Genomic DNA, 12,035 nt, shown 5'->3' on the forward strand with positions numbered 1-12,035 from the left:
CAGACAAATGGGCAGATGAAGGAGCTTTGTGATGCCGATGTGGATGAGACTGAAAGCGTTAAGAGAAACACTTCAAGATGGTTTGGCCATGTGGAGAGGATGGCGAATATGAAAATGATCAGAGGAGTGCACTTGGAAGGGTAGAGTTGGAAGGGTAGAGGGGGATGGGGAGACCGACGATGAGATGAAGGGAGAGAGTAGAAACATATGACTGGGATACTTGAGCTAGATGGTAGAGGACAGTACATCATGAAGGCTATTTGCTTGTGGTCACCCCTTACGGGATTAAGGCGTCTGGCTATAGATAAACAGATATAGATAGAAAGGTAGGTGATGATGATAATATGATGATGATGATGATGATGATGAGGAGGAGGAGGAGGAGGAGAATGGTCATGATAATGAGAATGACGGTGTAAATAATGATGATGATGATGATGATGATGGTGGTAATGAGGACGACAACTACGATGATGATGATTATGATGATGATTATGATGATGATGATATTGATGATGATTTTTGTCGGCAGGTGGAAGGACGAAACAGCAGGAACTCTACCATCGGTCCAAGCATCCACGATTCCACATCCACCCATCCATCCATCCGTCCATCCATCCATCCATCCATCCATCCATCCATCTTTCTTGATGTTAAAACCTAAATCTATTTAACTTTAGTGTCAATTGCTTCTTCATAAGCTTTCCGGCTGTCTGAACAGATCAGCAGTCGTTTTAAAAACTAAAATAACTCGGTTCTGGTGCTCAGTTTGGTACGTTTATTTTCCTTTTATCAGAACTGGCGCGGCAAATTTTGAGAAAAGTCCCTCATGTAACTCCTATTATTTTTTTTACTAGGTTTCTAATGATGTCCATAGATCTATTGTGGCTTTAATAGTTTTCTAGACAACGCAGTCTTGGCGCATTTCTCTGCCACCCTATTGTACCATGTCATATAGTGTTCTCGCTTGCTTGCTCTCTACGCTCGCTCGGTTGAACAATAAATCACTGAAGAAAAGGTGGTATAAAGCCCCCTAAGCCGCCGTAGTATTACACCCTCGGTATGCAGTTCGTTCCCTGTGGCCTTGTAACTTTGTGTACCCGAAGCGCTTACAAAATAACTTGAAATAATTTTCCTTTCGTAACTAGACTCGTTTCACTTTAACTTGGCCTGAGTTGTTGTTGTTGTTCTTGTTACATCTTAGACTCCTCTGGATGTGAACCCTGTGTCATATTGAAGGATTGTCTGTGTTGTGGTGGTGTGGTGCAGGAAGTGGGTGGGTGTGCTGTGGTGTGGGGGTGCCACTTTGCAGTATGAGCACAGGGGATTGTACAGTATATGTGTTATAATTTGTGTTAGTATTGTAGCAGGGAAGGTTGGTGTACTCGTGTCTCTGGGTTCGGTAGTGTCTGAAGGGTGTATGTCTGGTGGTGGCACATGAAGGATGCTGTTCGGTAGAAAGTTTTGGCTGGCTGGGGTGTCTGTGTGTTTATGTATGTGTTTGGTATAGAAAGTTTTGGCTGGCTGGGGTGTCTGTGTGTTTATGTATGTGTTTGGTATAGAAAGTTTTGGCTGGCTGGGGTGTCTGTGTGTTTATGTATGTGTTTGGTATAGAAAGTTTTGGCTGGGTGGGGTGTCTGTGTGTTTATGTATGTGTTTGGCAGAAAGTTTTGGCTGGCTGGGGTGTTTGTGAGTTTGTGAATGTGTCTGGGAAGTGTAGAGTCGGGTGGAGGAGGGGATATGTTGCAAAGATACTCTGTGTAGTGTTGGGCGGTTGTTCGATTTTGTTTGTGGAGAGGATGATGCAACATAAGGTTACAAAGGTGGGACGGATCTTGAGCTGAAGTGATGAACTGTGTGCCTCTCATATTCACTTGGTCTCTGACTGAAATTAGTTATGTTTCTTGGTGTAGCCTGTCAGTACTTGTGGTCTTAGTGTCTTCTGCTATCAAGGTATTGTTTTCTGTTCTTTAAAGCTTCTTCGTGTTTGTGTTGGATATGATTACGGCTCAGCTTGTGCGGCAGTAATTCACGGTTGTTTTAATGTATTACTTATAAGTGGAGGATGGAGTTGGGATGTATATGAGAGAGGGTGTGAATTAGGGGGAGTGATGCATAATGACGGGGGACAGGGTGGCATAGAGGCGACTTGTTTGTGGCCACCTCTTACAGGATTAAGTCGTCTGGCTATAGATAGATGGATAGACAGATAGCTTATAGTTTCCATACGGTTTGCCGAGTAGTAGCGATAGTTATCACTAGAATATGATGGTAGTCACGAATGAGTGCCGTGGAAAGGATGTTCGGCTGTAGTATTGGCTGTTTCTGCTACTGATCTGCGTGACATTCTCATATGCTTTAAATGAAACTCTGTGTCAAGTTAAAGTGAAAGGCGTGTATGTTTGTGTAGGAGGAACGAGAGACAAGGAGGTATTCTGTGGCCTGTTTTCTTTGTGCTTCCTACAAGACACAGTAATAGTTATGACGGGGCATTGATGGCAAGTTTGTGGGTCAGCACACACTTACGGCCTCTCATTATACAAGGTGGTCCATATATTACGCCACCCAGTTCTTGTGTGTTGCGGGCACGGCTCAGTGAACATTACCAGTGTCTACCTTGCATCATTATCTACTTCCCACAACCCTCTTCAGGCTTAGCTTTATAATATAGGCTTTAATTTAGGTCCATTGATTGCATGGTGGAGAATTCCCATAACCTTTTTTATGCTTAGCTGTATATCATTGTATTGTATAATCTTTTATGTCCACTGATCACACGGCTGAGCAGTAATTTGGTGAAGCGATCAGAATGTCTTAGCTCATCACAAAAGCCGTCCCCACAACACACAAGACTGCAGAGCGCAATATACTTATCACCTATATTAAGTCAAAGCCACAGTTAAAAAGGTAATGAAACAAGACAGAAAATTTAAGTTTTCATTATTAATACTTCAGTACAAAATACATTAACAGAGACAGCAATATAAAATATGCATTCAAAAGTAGCATTTGTCCACAGAACATCCTGGACTTGCAAGGCAGATCACACCATCACCACCAGGCTTCTCTCGGCAGGTCAGGGCAGATCACCAGCAGCAGCAGCAAGTAATCTCACGGCTGGGGAAGACACGACACCCTGCCGCCGCCGCCGCCGCCACCACCACCACCACCACCACCACCACCACCACCACACCACCACACCACCAGGCATCTCAGAGTAGGGGAAGACACCACACCACCGTCAGGCTTCTCACGGCAGGGCAGACCAAACTTCAGCAGCGTATGACCAGTGTGGCAAGGAAGCAGCGTCAAGGCAGCAGACTCCAGCACGTCCTGTGGACCAGATGTGTATTAGTTCAAATCAGTGTTAGCTTTAGTTATTTAATCTTCTATCTATCTCTATCTATTGCCAGACGCCTCAATCCCGTTTGGGATGGCCACAAACAAATCGCCTCCAAGTCGCCCTGTCCCCCGCCATTTCACTGTCCTGCTCCCAACTCACACCCCTCTCTCTCATATACCTCTCCACCCCATCCCTCCATCTCATCCTCGGCCTCCCCCTCCCTCTTCCCCCTTCCACCTCACTCACATACATTCTCTTCGTCAGTCTTTCACCCTCCATCCTCTCCACATGGCCAAACCACCTCAGTGTGTTCTCCTAACGCTTCCTATCACATCCACATCCACACCACAACGCTCCTTTATATCCTCATTCGTCAGCCTGTCTCTCCATGTGACTCCACAGGCTCCTCTTAAATAACTCATTTCCACTGCTCTCACTCTTGACTTGTGTCCTTCCAACAACGTCCAAGCTTCACTTGCATACGTTAGAGTTGGTATCACAATACTGTCATGTAGTAACTTTTTCACTTCCATGCTCACTTCCCTGCTTCTTATCACTGCTTTCAAGGAGCCAGCAACCTTTCTTCCCTGCTGTACCCTTTCAAGCACTTCACCCTCCAAACCTCCATCCTTACTCATCACACTACCCAAGTACTTAATTGTACTCATATTTTCCAATTCCTCACCATCCAACCTCGCTGTACATTCACTGACTTCACTTCTCTCAAAGACCATCACTTTACTCTTCCCTACATTCACCTTTAGATTCCGTTTCTTATACACTCTCCCAAACTCATCCACCAAGCCTTGCAGCTCTCCTTCGTCTTCATTCAACAACATAGTATCATTTGCAAACAACAGTACAGGGAGTTTCCAAACACTACCCTCTCTCACCAGGGCCACTCCAACATCCACTACCCTACCTTGTACCTCTTTTATTACCCCATCCATATACAGATTGAACAACCATGGAGACATGACACATCCCTGTTTCAACCCAACCTTCAAAGCGTGGACTCATTAGACTGCTCAGATTCTGATGGGAATGGCACACAGTTAGGGAATTATATCACCAATATTTTATCCAAATTTCCCATACAGGGTGTTGCATGAAATGTTTGACAAACTTCAGAAAGTTGTTCTTGGGGCAATTTTGAGTTAAGAATTGCTGCATCAACCTGGACTAATTTCTCGTCTATTATGCTCAGGTTCTGTAGGGAATGGCAGCAGATTAGAGACTGGTATCGCAAAATTTTATCCCCTGCCACCACCACCAGGCCGTTTATTTTTAAATCCCCTTGTAAAACTGTAGAGATATATCGGCAGGACAGTTAACAGTGATCGTACTCTGGTACTCTGTATGGAATTTCAGAGAGAGAGATGATGATGCCACTGATTCATGGGGTTATCTTTAATTTAACAAGAAACACTTTACTTACCTCTGTATTCAGTTTGCACGAAAATTAGTGTTTAAAAGACTGATAATATATTCACGAAATTTTCTTCTTAAAATTTAATAAGTAAATGTTTAATTTGAAGTGTGACGTTACTGTTGCATTATGGTATGGGATTTCAGTTTAAACCACACACTTGAAAGATGAACTGATTTTATTCATGCTTCCTTCAGATGATATTCAGCATGGGAGAGACTTTGAACTGGAGGGGTTATATCGTATCATTTATGAAGGTTCCAACATGCTTGCATGCATTGGCTTTGGTCACCTAATGGCGACTTTCCATGCTGCTCGATTGCAGTAGCTCAGTAGTAGGAGAGACTTTTCAAACTTAGTCCCATATGACATTCTTTAACATGTGTAGGAGAGACACTGGATAAAGCCTGATTGGAGATATAGTATATTGAACTGGAAGGACTGCATACCTTACATCCTTCATTAGCCATTGCTGTTACCTTTAAATAAGAATTATCATACTGAAGGTAATTACTAGCAGCCTTCATTAACATATTACTGTACTGTAATTAGGAGAGAGGTTTCATAAGTTGATTGGAAGTCAGGAGACAGCAGGAATATACCATTACTGTTGAGGGGGATGAATTTGTGTGTAGGCTATGATATAGGAAGCATATCTCAGAATATGGATGTACAAGGTTAATCATATCTTGTATAGTACTTACACTTTCAGATTTGATAGCTTTTCCTTTTGTAATCTTTACTGAATGATGCGATCAGTTCATGATTACACATTATATAATCTCAGACTTCCTCTGTGTCATTGTAGTTGGCTCACCTTGACAAATTTAAGTCCTTCTGCTGCTTAGTTCCTGTATCTAAGTGGCAGAATAAGACAGTATTATGGTTTTGCATCCTCCCCATAGATCTTCATTGTGATTTGCATGATAATCTAGTCTTTAGAAACAGCTCAGCATTCAAGGTGGAGAGATGCCAGGTTTTTGTCAGTTTAGGGTGGACATGTAGTCTATATGGAATGTCTTTATTGTTTTATGTATTCATTATTATTATTATTATTATTATTATTTTTTTAGTGTGGATCAAATTTAGCGATTCATCTCTTCCGTTTATAAATCGGTACAACAGATAGGTTTTCATTCTCAGGTATGACCACTGAGTACTGTACTATCTTCCTGTGCAGTGTATATTTTGTCATTTGTACTCTCATTATAAGTTTCATTAAAGAATTTGTATCATATGTTTAGTTTCTGTGTCACTCAGTGTGTTAAGTTTAGGTAATATATGGTTAATCGTTTAAGTCATGCCGTTGGATAGCAGCCTAAGTTCCAGTTTTTACTTTCTCCCTTTATATAAGTAGCAACTGCTCTATATTCTTTCCATAGCACTTGTTCATGATTAGCATTAAACTGCAGGCTTAGGTATTCCAAGTAGCTCAGGAAATTTCGAGATATCTCCTCCTAAAGCGACATTAATAGGTACATGACAATTTAGTTTAGTCTGTGCATGATAGTTCAATTTCCCATTTTTTGTAACATGTAAAGAAATAAAATACAGTAGAAGTTTTAGCCGGTATCCTAAAGGGGGCGCCGTGGCATGGTCAGTATGGTGCTGGCCTGCTGATCAGGAGGACCCGGGTTCAAATCCCGGTGTGATAGAGGTTTCTTTAAAATGTGGGTGAGGGAAGTTTGCGTAGCAGGCTTTCCTTAAAACCACAAGGCCCCATAATTACACTTCAGCTCACACACATCAAGACACTTACACACACTACTACATACATAAACACACACTGCTACATACATACATACACACACACTACTACATACATAGATACACACACACTACTACATACATACACACATCAAGACGCACACACACACTACTACATACATACACACACCACACACACACACAAGACATGTACACAGCCACATTCACAGAGTAGGCACACCACACACACAGAGGGTGGGACAGACACACCACAGGCAGGCAGACAGAGAGGGACATATACAAAACACAGGGAGTGAGAGAGGAGGGGGTTTTATTAAAAAGTCCAATTTTGGTATACCTCCCGTGGCAAAATTGATATAGCCCCCCCTTTAATATTTTTTAGATATTTTCATTTAGTGCCCCCCAGGCCCCAGACCCACTCGGCTGAACCAAATTGTCTGGCGTCAGCTGGAACATGATATACCAGAGTTATGCCGGTCATGCGGGGGTTAATGGTGAGTGTAGTAACTGTCAGGCTCCTATGACTCACTCAGCCGAACAAAATCGTCTGTCAGCTGGAATGGAATACTAGAGTTGTCCCAAGCACCAGGGGGTTAAAAATCTTAACCCCTTGAGTGATGCTCGGGACAACTCTAGTACCCCATTTCAGCTGACTCAGACGATTTTATTCGACTGAGTGAGTCATAGGAGCCTGACAGTGTCAATACCGTCACCATTAACCCCCTCACGACCGACATAACTCTAGCATCATGTTCCAGCTGACGCCAGACAAGTTGGTTCAGCCGAGAGAGGATCCTAGGATCCTGAGAGACACTATAACATCACAAACAAAATACAAAATGCCTTCCCTCCATCTTGAACGTACTATAATTCATTTACATTAAGTAAGCTCGTATTTTCGTATTTTTGCAGCTTATTTCATGTATCTTAGTTAAAAGAAAAAAATACTACGAGCCGGTGAATAAAACCAACACTTGTAGACGAAGACTATAATTACCAAACATTTTCGGTGGACACTGCCACCATCTTCAGTGGTCAAGATAGTCAGAGGAAGTGACATACTGACCATACAACGGTTCCTTTTTATGCGTGTGTGTGTGTGGAAGGGTGGGGTAAAGGTGAGGTGGGGTGGGGTAGATTGTAAGCGGGGATTAACCCAAGGGGGATTTTGGGGGGGACATTACCGGACAGGTCAGGTGTAATTCCTATCTGACCTGTCCGGTAATGTCCCCCCCAAAATCCCCCTTGGGTTAATCCCCGCTTACAATCTACCCCACCCCACCTCACCTTTACCCCACCCATTCACACACACACAGGCATAAAAAGGAACCCTTGTATATTCAGTATGTCACTCCCTCTCACTATCTTGACCACTGAAGATGGTGGCAGTGTCCACCGAAACTGTTTGGTAATTATATTCTTCGTCTACAAGTGTGGGTTTTATTCACCGTCTTTGATTATCACGCAAGAGTGATTCATCCAGCCAATACTACGAGCTCTGTATCTTTTCATAGCCCTTCTTCGTGACTAGCATCGTATTCTAGTTATCTATAGTTACAACTGAGCATTCAAGTTGGAGGGATCACAGCTTTAAGCAATTACAGTAAACAAACAAACAAAAAGCAAGTGTCGTCCTCTTGACCTCTCGTCTTCGCAGGAATGCAGCGGTGGCGCCATCTTGTGCGTGGAATGCGTGAAGTGCGGGCTCTTGAGTGGAAGGAGCACGGAGCCACGGGAGACTTAATAATATTCGCTAGTCAGCCAGTCTAGGAGCCTGGGACATTTGCCTGAAATAATAATAATAATAATAATAATAATAATAATAATAGAAATAAAAACAAAACCAGTCATATACATAATTTAATATCTTAGTCACTCGATCTGTCCATTCCGCCCCTTCAGTACGGGACGCATTTCTGTAAGCTATTTTTTCTAACATGGGAGGTTCGATACGTTTGATTGAGCCTATCCATAAGACTCCTAAAGCTGAGTAAATGCCTCTGAAAGTTGCAAAATATAAAATATAAAACGTCTACATGATATAAAAACCTTTGTTCATCTCCGGGACTCGATCTGTGGCGCCTAGAACAAGTGTTGACGTCATATTTACACTTTGCTACCTTTAGACGATTTCCTGGAGCTTAAAGAAACCCTCTCGGGATGATGGGACAGACACAATAACCCCTTCAGACAGAGAATGACTTAGTTACTTTGTTCTAGGTAACCGGACGATTTTATTCAGCTTAGGAGATCCCCTCGTAGTGAAGGGGTTGATGGTGACTGTATCTAACCCCTCCAGTACGAAATTTCTCTCCAGAGTTGAAGAAAATCGTCTGGAGGAAGAAAGATGAAAATGGAAAAAGTGTTAATGTGGACAATGAGTTAGATAAGACTGGTTTGGTTAAGGTAGGGTAGGGATGGGACGGTTGTGGCAGGGTGGGGTAGCGTTGGGTCGGTTATGGCCGGGTGGGGTAAGGTTGGGTCAGTTTTGACAGGGCGGCGTAGGATTGGGCCGGTTTTGGCAGGGTGGGGTAGGACTGGGTCGGTTTTGGCAGGGTGTGGTAGGAATGGTTCGGTTTTGGCAGGGTGGGGTAGGATTGGGTAGGTTTTGGCCGGGTGGGGTAGGATTGCGTTTTTTTGGGCAGGGTGGGGTAAGGTTGGGTCGGTTTTGGCAGGGTGGGGTAGGATTGGGTCGGTTTTGGCAGGGTGTGGTAGGAATGGTTCGGTTTTGGCAGGGTGGGGTAGCGTTGGGTCGGTTTTGGCCGGGTGGGGCAGGATTGAGTCTTTTTTGGCAGGGTGGGGTAGGATTGGGTCGGTTTTGGCATGGTGGGGTAGGGTTGGATCGGTTTTGGCAGGGTGGGGTAGGGTTGGATCGGTTTTGGCAGGGTGGGGTAGGGTTGGGTCGGTTTTGGCAGGGTGGGGTAGGGTTGGATCGGTTTTGGCAGGGTGGGGTAGGGTTGGGTCGGTTTTGGCCGGGTGGGGCAGGATTGAGTCTTTTTTGGCAGGGTGGGGTAGGATTGGGTCGGTTTTGGCAGGGTGGGGTAGGGTTGGATCGGTTTTGGCAGGGTGGGGTAGGGTTGGATCGGTTTTGGCAGGGTGGGGTAGGGTTGGGTCGGTTTTGGCAGGGTGGGGTAGGACTGGGTCAGTTTTGGTAAAAAAAAAACATATATAAACTGCGGGAGAAATATTCTTTTCACTTTCACTTGGCCCAGATTTTCGTTCTTTTGCAGCTGATTTCACGTAGTTCAGTGGCAGAAAGTACAATGCCATGGCTCTACAACCTTGCCTCAGCACATCTTCGTGACCAGCATCATCTTCCAGTGTTCATCTATTGCTACAACTCAGCATTCAGGATGGAAATAGGGGAGTTTTAGGCCAAGTTAGAGTAAGAAGAGTATAGTGGACAATATTCATAGTCTTGCCTTGGTTAGAGTGTGGCTTGGTTAGAGTGTGTTACACACACACACACACACACACACACACACACACACACACACACACACACACACACACACACACTCCTTTCCCCACCATCAAGTCCTACCTTAGAATACGTGTGTGTGTGTGTGTGTGTGTGTGTGTGTGCATCAGTACTGAGGCTGGGCAGTTACAGCTAACTGAAGAACGTGGGCAAGTACTGTAGGTAGGCAAGAATAAACGTAAGTAGGTGGGTAAGTAGGTAGATCAGGAGGTAGGCAAAGTAGATAGATATTTAGATAGGTAGGTAGGTAGGTAGGTAGGTAGATTAGTAGGTAGGTAGACAGAGAAATAAGTGGGTACGTAAGTAGGTTGGTAGGTAGGTAAGTAGGTTGGTAGGTAGGTAAGTAGGTTGGTAGGTAGGTAGGCAGGTCGGTAGGTAGGCAAGAATAAAGTTAAGTAGGTCGATAGGTCAGTAGGTATGTAGGAAGGTAGGTAAGTAGATAAATAGGTAGGTAGGCTGGTAGGTAAGTAGATACGAAGGTAGGTAGGTAAGTAAGTAGATATGTACAGTAGGTAGGACGGTAGGTAGGCCATTAGTATGTATATATGGAGATACCTGATTGACAACAGACAGACAGACGGGATGGATGAAAGGAAGGAGGGAAGGAAGGAAGGAAGGAAGGAAGAAAGGATGGAATGAAAGGAGGGAAGGAAGGAAGGAATGAAGGAAGGAGGGAAGGAAGAGAGGAAGGAAAGAAGAAAGGAATGAATGAAGGAAGGAGGGAAGGAAGGAAGAGGAAGAAAGGAATGAATGAATGAAGGAAGGAAGGAAGAAAGAAAGGAAGGAAGGAAGGAAGCATGAAGGAAGGAAGCATGAAGGAACGAAGGAAGCAGGCAGTAAGGAGGAAGAGAAAAAGACTAAGGGAGAGGAGGGGGGGGGTGGAGGGAGTGGCTGGGAACGAGAGTCAAGGAGACGGGCTGGGGACGCTCCAGACGAGAGAATAATATGATACGTCAGGCGCGTCCCCAGCCCGTCTCTTCTGGCCTCTCGTCCCCAGCCACTCTGTTTGTCTGTCTGTCTGTCTGTCTGCCTGTCTCCGTGTGTCTGTCTGTCTCTTTGTCTGTCTGTCTGTCTCTCAATCTGTCTCTGCCTGTCACTATCTCTGTCTGTCTGTCTGTCTGTCTCTCTCTCTCTCTCTCTCTCTCTCTCTCTCTCTCTCTCTCTGTCCCCCTCTCTTTCTCTGTCTGTCTCTGTCTTTCCCTGAGTCTTTGTCTCTCTGTCTCTGTCTGTCTGTCTGTCTGTCTCTCTCTCTCTCTCTCTCTCTCTCTCTCTCTCTCTCTCTCTCTCTCTCTCTCACTTGTCTTCACTGCCTGAGCTTCTCTAGGGACAAGATAGGTAGGTAGGGTAGGGTAGAGTAGGGTAGGGTAGGGTAGGGTAGGGTAGGGTATAGCAGGGCAGGGCAGGGCAGGGCAGGGCAGGGTAGGGAAGGGTAGGGTTGGGTAGGGTAGGGTAAGGTAGGGTAAGGTAGGGTAGGATAGGGTAGGATACGGTAGAGTTGGGTAGGGTATAGCAGGGTAGGGTAGGGCAGGGTAGGGTAGGGCAGGGTAGGGTAGTGTAGGGTCGGGTAGGGTAGGGCAGGGTAGTGTAGGGTAGGGTAGGGTAGTGTAGGTTAGGGTTGGGTAGGGTAGGGTAGGGATAGTCAGTAAAAGTAGATTAGCTTGGGTCTGGTAGATTTAGGTAAGTTTACAGATAGATAGATAGATAGATAGACGTGGATGATATCTTAATTATGAACTATGATACACACTGGTCTCTCTCTCTCTCTCTCTCTCTCTCTCTCTCTCTCTCTCTCTCTCTCTCTCTCTCTCTCTCTCTCTCTCTCCCTTGCCACACGCTTTCATCCCGTAAGGTGTGGCCACAAACAAATCACCTCCATGTCGTCCTGTCCCCGGCCATTTCACTGCCCTCCCCCCAGCTTACACCCGCCCTCTCTCATATGCCTTTCTACTCCACATCTCCGGCTCATCCTCGGTCTCCCCCTCCCTCTCCCCTCCTCCACCTCATCCACATGACTCTCCTTGTTAATCTCACATCCATTGGGTAAGCATCACCGG

The sequence above is a fragment of the Coenobita brevimanus genome, chromosome 99 (assembly GCF_032717465.1).
Source record: "Coenobita brevimanus isolate Jiangsu-jjx chromosome 99, ASM3271746v2, whole genome shotgun sequence".
NCBI lineage: Eukaryota > Metazoa > Arthropoda > Malacostraca > Decapoda > Coenobitidae > Coenobita > Coenobita brevimanus.